We start from the raw sequence: 10,133 nt of genomic DNA, 5'->3' as shown, positions 1-10,133 counted from the left end.
TAACCCTGTGCCTGGTTCTGAGATTTTTATGTAATAAACCATGTCTCCATGGAGAAGCATTGTTCATACAGGAAAATATTTTCTGAATGTGATTTTAGTAGTACAAGAAATAAGCCCAACAGTCAACAAAAATGATCTCATGAGAGTGAACAGCTTCTGTATAGCAAAGGAAATTGTCAATAGAGTGAAAACAGAGCCGAAAGAATTGACAAATATCTCTGCCCTATTCATCAAATAGAAAGTTAGTGTCTACAATACACAAAGAACTCCAAATACCAGAAAAACAAACAAATTTAAATTTTAACTATGGATATTAACAGAGAATTCTCAGAATAAGAAATGAAAATGTTTTGTAAAACACATATAAAAATTTCAGCAATTCCTTGTTTTTAATAGCTGAGTAGTATTCCATAGTGTATATGTACCACAGTTTCTTTATCCACTCTTCTACTGAGGGACACTTAGGCTGTTTCCATGTTCTGGCTATTATGAATAAGGCTGCTATGAACATGGTTGAGCAAATTTTCTTGTTGTGTGCTGGAGCATCTTCTGGGTATATTCCAAGGAGTGGAATAGCTGGGTCTTGAGGAAGCCCTATTCCCATTTTTCTGAGATAGCACCAGATAGATTTCCAAAGTGGCTGTACTAGTTTGCATTCCCACCAGCAATGAAGGAGTGTTCCTCTCTCCCCACATCCTTGCCAGCATGTGGCAAAATGGATTGAGCTAGAAATGATCATAATGAGTGAGTTAACCCAGAAGCAGAAAGAATCAAATGGTATACACTCACTTATATCTGCATACTAGCCCAAGGGGCATGTCCCACGAAAGCCTTCACTTACCAGGAAACTGGGACAGAGGGGAAGGCATCCTATTGGGACTCCAAATGAGAGACGCATGGGAGAATAGCAAAATAAAAGGATACAGAGGGTCCTAGAAATCTACAAGTAGAGCAATATGATAAGCAGATTTGGGTCCAGGGGTCCCGCTCAAACTAAGGCACCAGCCAAGGACAATACAGGTGGTAAACTTTAAACCCCTTCCCAGATCTAGCCAATGGTCAGAATATTCTCCACAATTGAGTGGAGAGTGTGATATGACTTTCTCACATACTATGGTGCCTCACATTTGACCATGTCCCCTGGAGGGGGAGACCTGGTGGCACTCAGAGGAAGGACAGCAGGTAACCAAGAAGTGACTTGATACCCTATGAGAATATATAGGGGGACATAATCCCCCTCAGGAACAGTCATAGGGGAGGGGAATAATGGGTAAATGGGGGGGGGGGATGGGAGGATACAAGGGATGGGATAAACATTGAGATGTAACAAGAATAAATTAATAAAAAAAAAAAGAAAAAAAAAGAAAAACAATTTCAGCAATCTTATCCATCAAGAAAACTCAGATTAAAACTCTTTTAATATTCTATGTCACCCTAGCCAGAATGGCCATGGTAAGGAGTGTAAATGACTAGTTAGGCACAGATGCTGGGAAAGTGGAAGCATTAGACACAGTGTTCTCATATCATATATGTGTCCAGTTTTCACATACGTTGTTCGGTTTTGTTTTAAACATGCAGTACATGTACAAAGTCAGAATTCTACAAGTTAATTATGGGGACGGGGCAGGAGTTGAGAGATGAGCATCCTAGAATGTAGCTGAAATTAAATATAGATGATAGATTCAAGTAGATCATGCAGTATGGGGGGAAAAAAAAAGGAAGGTGGGGAAAAATTTTTTAAGATGAAGTCATATGTTTTAAATTTCATAACTATAAGTAGAAATTTTTACTTCAATAGTTATAAGAATGCTCAGTGTACTATATAAAGACCCAATGGTGTCAGTTCTTTTGTGGTTACCAAGCCTAACACTCAAAGGCAAATATTCTGCTAAAATTAAAAATTAAATATAACAACCATTGTAAAGATATCCTGACTTACAATGAGATTCTCTCCTCTTGCCTCTTTCTCAGACAAACAAAAATCAACCTCAATTCTTATAATAATGATATTATTATTAAATTTTTTAATCCTGAAAATTGATTGCTGCATAAAAATGTTTAAAGAAGAAAATCTAAGATACAGTGGGACACCCTCTTAAACTTAGGAGGCAGACATTGGATGATCTCTGTGATTTAAGTGCAGGGTTGTAACACAATAAACCATATTCCAGCCAGGGATACATAGAAAAATCTTGTCTCAAATTAAATAAAATTGTATTATTTACTTAAAAAGTAGTAATTAAGTGATAAAATCTTACAAATATTACAAAATTTTAATGAGTTTATTCTTCTGTATTGAAAATAAAAATAAAAAAATGGAGGATCCAAGATTGCTGTTTCTAACACACACCTTGTTTGATCAGCAGTGACTACTGCTGTGACTACTCATTAGCCTAAGGACCAATCTGAAAACCACAAACCACCAACACTGGTGACTCACAGTTGAAGGGGGAGCAAACTGTGTGGAGCAAGGTTGAGACCAGACTTAGGCCACCTGGGAAAACCACAAATATCCAGATCCCCATAGAAACGGGCTCGTAGCCTCCAAACGCTAGTGCCACATATCTGGCTGAATGGCAGGCCTTAAACTCCCCGCAGCACAGAGCTGGCTGGGGACTGCAAAATCACCAGTGTCTGTGGGTTCCACCATTGAGTAAATATCACAGTGAGAAACACTAGGGGATCTGACCTCAGGTCACCCAGCAAACCCACAGAAAGTTCCAAGGTCCAAGCTGGCACTGGGCGTATACTCCAACCAGAGACATCACAGTAGGAAGAGGTCTGCTTAAGAACACAAGCAACAATACCCAGGACCATTTGATAACACCAGAAACCAGCAGTCCCACCACCATAACAAGTCCGGGAGATACTATCACAGCTAACACACAGGAGGAGGATTTCAAATCTGAGGTTATAAAAATGATAGAGGCCTTAAAGGAAGAATATTAATTCCCTCAAACTAGAACTGAAATACACAAAGAAAGAGATGAAAGAATTGAGAAATTCACTTGAAGAAACTACAATCAAACAGGAGAAGGAAGTGAATAAAAGGTTTCAAGAGCTAAAAAATGGAGATAGAAGTTATGAAGAAAACATACCTGAGATAATTGTGGAAATATAAACCCAAGAGAAGAGGACAGGATCTACAGACAGAAACATTACCAATAGAATTTAAGAGATGGAACAAAGACTATCAGAGACAGAAGATATGACTGAAGAAATGGTTTTTTTTTGACAAAGAAGCCAAATCCATACAATGGAAAAAAGATAGCATCTTCAACAAATGGTGTTGGTCTAACTGGAAGGCTACATATAGAAAAATAAATAGACCCATACTTATCACTATGCACAAAACTAAAGTCCAAGTGGATTAAAGACCTCAACTTAAAACTGGAGTGAGTTAACCCAGAAACAGAAAGAATCACATGGTATATACTCACTTATATCTGGACATTAGCCCAAGGGGCATGTCCCATGAAAGTCTTCACTTACCAGGAAAGTAGGATAGAGATGAGGACATCCTATTGGGAACCTAGGTGACAGAAGTATGGAAGATTGAGTAAATAGAAGGATCCAGAGGGTCCTAGAAACCTACAAGAAGAACACTATGACAAGCAGATCTGGGCCCAGGGGTTCTGTTCAAACTATGGCACCAACCATGGACAATAAGTGCAGTAAGCAACAATCCACTACCCAGATCTAGCCAATGGACAGGACATTCTCCATAGCTAGTAGAGAGTGGGGACTGATTTTAACATAAACTCTGGTACCCTGTATTTGACCACATTCCCTGCATGGGGAGGCCTGAAGGCAGTCAGAGAAAGGATAGCAGGCTACCAAAAAGAGACTTGATGCCCCGTGAGCATATACAGGGGGAGGAGGTCCCCCTCAGTCACAGTCATAGGGGAGAGGAGTAAGGGGAAAATGGGAGGGAGGGAGGAATAGGAGGACACAAGGGATGGAATAACAATTGAGATGTAATATGAATAAATTAATAAAATATATTTTAAAAGCTGGACAATCTAAATCTTTTAGAAGAAAAATTGGAGAAGAGCCTAGAACTCATTGACACAACAGACAAGTTCCTGGACAGAACACAAACATCTCAGGCTCTAAAATCAATAATTAATGGGATCTCATGAAACGGAAAAGCTTCTGTAAGGCAAAGGAAACAGTCAACAGAACAAAACAACAGCCTACCGAATGGGAGAATATCTTCACCAACCTATGTCTGACAAAGGGCTAATATCCAAAATATATAAAGAACTCAAGAAATTAAACACCACAAAACCAAATAATCTAATTAAAAATGGGGTACAGAGCTAAACAGAGAGTTCTTGATAGATGAATAGCAAATGGCTGAGAAACAACTAAAGAAATGTTCAACATCCCTAGTCATCATGGAAATGCAAATCAAAACAACTTTGAAATTCCATCTTACACATATCCGAATGGGTAAGATCAAAAGTTCAAGTGACAGCATTGCTGGTGAGGGTGCAGAGAAAGGGGAATACGCCTCCATTGGTAGTAGGAGTGCAAACATCTACATCCACTTTGGAAATCAACCTGGTGATATCAGGAAATTGAGAACAAGTCTACCTCAAGACCCAGCCATACCATTTCTGGTCATGTACTCTAAATATGCTCCACGATACAAGGACATTTCTCAGTTATGTTTATAGCAGCCTTGTTCTTAATAGCCAGAATCTGGAAACAATCTAGATGTACCTTAACTGAAGAATGGATAAAGAAACTATGGTTCATTTACACAATGGAATACTATTCAGTTATCATAAACAGGGAAATCTTGAAATTTGCAAGCAAATGGAACTAGAGACAATCATCCTGAGTGAGGTAACCCAGACCCAGAAAGACATGCATGGTATATAGTTACTCATAAGCAGATATTAGCCACATAGTACAGGATAACTACAGTACAATGCAGACTTATGCACCAACCAACGTCCATGAATGATGTGTACCTAGACCCTCTGCTCAGATGTAGTAGCACAGTCTCCTTGTGGGTCCCATGTTTGGAGAGTAGGGACTACTTCTGACCTGAACTTGGGCCTCCTAATGTTGATCACTTCTCCCTAGCAGGGTAGATTTACCAGGCTACAGAGGAAGAGGAACCAGGCAGTACAGATAACACTGGATAAGCTGAGGTCAGATGTTAGTGGAGGAGGGTTCCCCTTTCTGAGGAGTAGGAGAGGGTGGGAAATGGGATCAGGAAGGAGTTGGGATCAGGAGGTGGTGAGGGAGGGAGCTACAATCGGGATGGAAAGAATTCAAACTGCAGAACACAAAGGTAGATTTAATAATTTTAACCTAAAAGCATATAATGCCAAATATATGGTAATAGATTGACACTATACAATAATCATGATTCTGACTTTTTATTTATTACATAATTTGACTCTATTCATGATAAGTTTTATAAATTTTCTCGTGTTGCAGCATTGAAGGTGCGAAAAATTGAATCATTAAAATCTGTATCTAACAAATATTTATTGAGTTTTCTTTCTGTGGTATCTGTGGATTTGTATTTGGTGATAAAACCAAACCTAAAGCTTTTATTTTTAGAGATTTGCTTTAAAGAGTCATCAATAAATCAAATAGATTGCATGATAATATTTAACAGGTGTTATCAATTAATTGCTATCATCATTTAATATTAAATATGTCATAAGCCAAAAGCAATTCAATGGACAGGAAGATATAAATAAAAATAAAATATGTGGGAAAATCTTGTAAGAGGTTGGCATATTCAAAGAAGATCATACTAAAATCATGAAATTGTGATGACTGGGCTAAATGGTATGGTATTTCCAGAACTTGAAAGTTGGATGCAGCAAGAGAAGGCACTGCAGAGATAAAGAAATGATAATGGTTCACAACCACCATGAGTTTCAAGAGTTTTGCTTTCACTTAATTAAAGCTTATCAAGCCAAAGTCAAAATCACAGTTTTGTTGAGATGGTTTTGCTTTGTTACTCAAGCTTTCTCAAATTAAGAAATCCTCTAGCCTTAGATTCCAAATGATCAGCTGTATTATTATTATATTAGTTTTGGCCATGTTTTTAATTATTTTTGTTCCTTTTATGATAGTGGTCTATAGTATCCATGGGAAAAGAGAGGTAAAGAATAAACTTACAAGCTTATTATAAGTCTGCAGGTCATATTAGCTCAATTTAGTTATAAAAGAGAAAAAGAAGGTCAAAAGAAATGGTTGTATTATGAATGTATTATATATTTACACCTGATGTATATGAATGTTGAATGTGATCAAAACAGAAGAGTCAAAGTAAACAATGATAATGTCTGGCAGCAACTAAATAAGTAAAATTGTGGGGAAGCCAATTGAAGAATGAAAATTATTAGTTATTTTAATTTAAAATATTTTTAGATATTCAGGTTGAAAGACATCAAAAAAGCAGGTGAATACTTGAATTTAGATTACAAAAGATGTCTGAACTAGATATAAAAAGTAGGAAATCATTAATATATACATGCTACTAAAAACACGTGGAATTCCTTTTTACTCATGTCAGAATCACTATCATCAAGAAAGCAATAAGGCAGCAAGTGCTCTTAAGGATACAGAAAATTAAGATGACTTATACACTCATATTGGGAAAATAAATCAGTCCATCCATCATGGAAATTAGAAAGAATTTTGTTAAAAAGATGAAAATAGAACTAACACATATTACTCCTTTGTATATACTTGAAGGAATTTCCATCATAATGCCACAGTGATGTATTCATGGCTAAATTCATTGTTCCTCTGCATACAATAGACAAACTATAATCAGCGAAGATGCCTATCAACAATGCATAGATATGTATATGTGAAATGTGGAGTTTCTAAAATTTTTTACACAAAAAACAAATGGGGTATTTTTCAGGCAAAATGTTAAAATTATGACGTATGTGAGGAAGTGAATGGAAGTGGAGAATGTTGCATCAAGCAAAATAAACCATAGTTGAATAGATAAATACTATATTGTTCCCACATCTATAGAATCTAGAATTTTAACAAATGTGTTATGGCTAATCTTAATTAGCTGTCAACTGTATGGAATTTAGAATAACTATGGAGATAAATATCTGATCATTGCTGAAGAGATTGTCTAGATTAGGTTAGTAGAAATGGGAATACCCATGGTAAATGTGGAATATACCACTCAGGGGGGGTGGCTTGGGGTTTAATGAACAGGAGGATAGAATTCTGACTAAAAGTAGACAACTTGGATGCAGGCAGAGTTGATTGCCAAACTCTGCCAAGACAGGAGTGTTGTGGTTGGATTACCAGTATGACCTAAAAATGTTTATTATTAGGCCTATAATTATTATTATGGCAGTATTTTCTAACCCACTAGCAAGCAATCAAGATACAGACACCTGTTCTATTTTAAAATCGCTGTAGTTAACCTGAGCCAGGGCAGATATTAATCCCCTAAACTACCTCCCATAGTGGGACAAATATGGGATCCCTGCCCCAATCCCATGCCATCTGTTTCTAATAATTTCTACCAAGCTACCTCCCATCTATAATCTCAAATACTTGATAAAGTTCTTTATCTGGGCCAAATCCTCCATCCATGCCAGCCATGTGCTTCTCCTCCACTTAACCCATGGTGGTCTTTCTTCTTCTCCTCTCTCCTTTGGTTTCTCTTCTTGCAAGAATCTTTTTGTCTCCCTGCCCTGAAACCTTAGCCAAGCCTATCATCCCATTTGCCCTGCCCAGGTGTAAGGGCCTTTTATTGGTCAAACAGGTTAGGCTCTCAGGCAAAATACAGGTGAGGCAGAGAGACAGCAAGCATTAATTAGCATAAAAATACATGAGACCAACACAGGTGAAGCAAGTCTTCAAATTTCCTGTTTCACAGATATGTCTGGCAGATATATCACACCGGAAGGCTGAAGATAATGCTCCAATGTTATAGAGAGTTTTGGGTGACTCTTCAGGCAGCAAACTGTCTCTGCCATTTTGGCAGCTGCTAACCTGCACTTCAAGTTTACTCAGGTAATTACTTTTATTCTTTCTCAAGTCTCTGAATTGGTTGAGGACCAGATAGTTTAGTTTCACAATTAAGCTTAGTTGTTTTGGGCTTAAGATGTTTTTAGGTCTAGATAGATGTTTTAAGTTGATTGGAATGAGATATGTTAGATATTGATTTAGATTCAGAATTTTAGTCCTACAAAAATAGAAAAGATGTTTTCTTCAAGGTTGCCAAATACAAATAGCCAAAACACTATGAATGTAACATTAATATGATTTCTATTTGTTTCGTGGTTCTTCTTGCTATAGGAAGTTTATTTAACATGTATTAAATATTAATACATAGTAAATATTAATATTAAATATAATAATTTAATAAAATAAATACATTTATTTAATATAAGTGTATATTTAAAAATAAGTAAATAAGTAAATACACATATGTAGTTAAATAAAATAATACCAAGTGAGCTGTCAATGCTCTCTCCAAATGGCAAAGACCATCTTAAAAAACACCAACACTAGATGTGGGGACCCTTACCAAATTCTGCCATGTCAGAAATCCTATGCTTAGCCTGTATGCTGAGACTTTCGAGTTGCTGACTTTTACCTCATCAGGAGGTCTTGTGTTCTAGGCTATCCTTGGACTATTTACCTTTGAAAAAGTAGGGAAGTCCCAACTTGGAACCACCCAGAGGATTTAGGAAGTTCTTACAAGGAACTACTCAGAGAACTAGGAAGTTCTACAGGGAGTGATTTAGGCTATTGCATTCTTGCCCAGGGGCTAGGGTGAGTGGGATTAGAATAGATCCTATTGACCTTGCCCTATATATGTTCCTGCTAGTTGGCAATAAAGTGAATCTTGATCAGAAATGTCCTGACTTGATTCATTATTTCTCACGTCTCTGTATCCTACTTTCAATCCCCACTCCCTCTTTCAAGTGAACCCTGATTCGATTTTTCCCGCGGGATAGGACCCGACAACTAGACAAGAGAAGTCCTCTTTTGAGTTTTTCATGGTTGTTCAAGAGACTTCCAGAATATTGTAGGCTATGGCTATTGTCCTTGCTTATTCCCCAAAGATGGAAAGTAAGCATCTATTGCTGGAGACACAGTAAATTTCAAACATATGACCCAAAGACCCTTGAGTTGAAACTGAGCTAAATGTCTCCTCCAGAAGAACTAGCTCCATGCTACCAGAAGTCTCTAAGCAAACTTAAAAAAGGAAGCAATCATCAGTCCTACCCAGACATAACATGACACCTATGAATTAAAACGACAAAAAAAAAAAAAAAAAAAAAAAAAAAAAAAAAAAAAAAATCAGAATGGTATGATAACTCTGAGTATAGTGGAGCCAAACATAGTTTGCCAGTAATCAACAACTCTCTAATTGGACCCAACACTTGCTTAACAGTAGAGAAATCATGTTTGGTGCCAGAAAATGAGCCAACTACCCAGAGCTCGTTAAATAATGGCTCTTGGAGGAGAACCCACCACAGCCATTTTGCTAAGCCAAGATAATCCCTAACTGGGGAAGCCACTGGTGAGCCATCCCCAAGGATTAGAGAGGGAGAGCTGGCAGTCCCACTGGGCCAGCAGCACTTAGGAGATCAAGCCTCCTCTGCACAGCACAGTGCAGCTGGCTGTGGAGGTGTGGGTGCAGGTGAGCCAGACTCAGGGCATGAAAACAGGAGAACTGACACTGCCTCCTGCTGGTGGCAGCACTGGGAGGCCTAGCCTGAACAGTGATGGAGAGTTAGTCCTGGTGGTAAGGATTCAGGAGAGCTGACAGACTGACCAGCTCAGCTACCACTCAGGCAGAGACCAAGGTTTCTGACTTGTCCTACCCCCAAAATCTACATCATCTATGAACTAGTGGAGTACATGAAAGAGCCAGTCCTGTTGGTTCAGGGTAGCAACAAGATAACCAGGAGGAGTCCCAGTGAGGATCCAGTATTGATGCTGTCACAGAAGCCAGAGATCTTGAAGCAGACCAATGACACATTGCAATGAATATTTGCAAGTGATGATGTGTTGACAGAGAAATATAGTGTGGTTACCATTGTAACATACTATAGCCTCCAAACTGAGATGTTTCCTATGCTTTCTTTAGTTTGGTTTTGTTTACT

This window comes from Acomys russatus, chromosome 2 (assembly GCF_903995435.1).
Source record: "Acomys russatus chromosome 2, mAcoRus1.1, whole genome shotgun sequence".
Taxonomy (NCBI): Eukaryota; Metazoa; Chordata; class Mammalia; order Rodentia; family Muridae; genus Acomys; species Acomys russatus.
The sequence above is the reverse complement of the archived record's forward strand: the minus strand, read 5'-3'. Positions refer to the sequence as shown.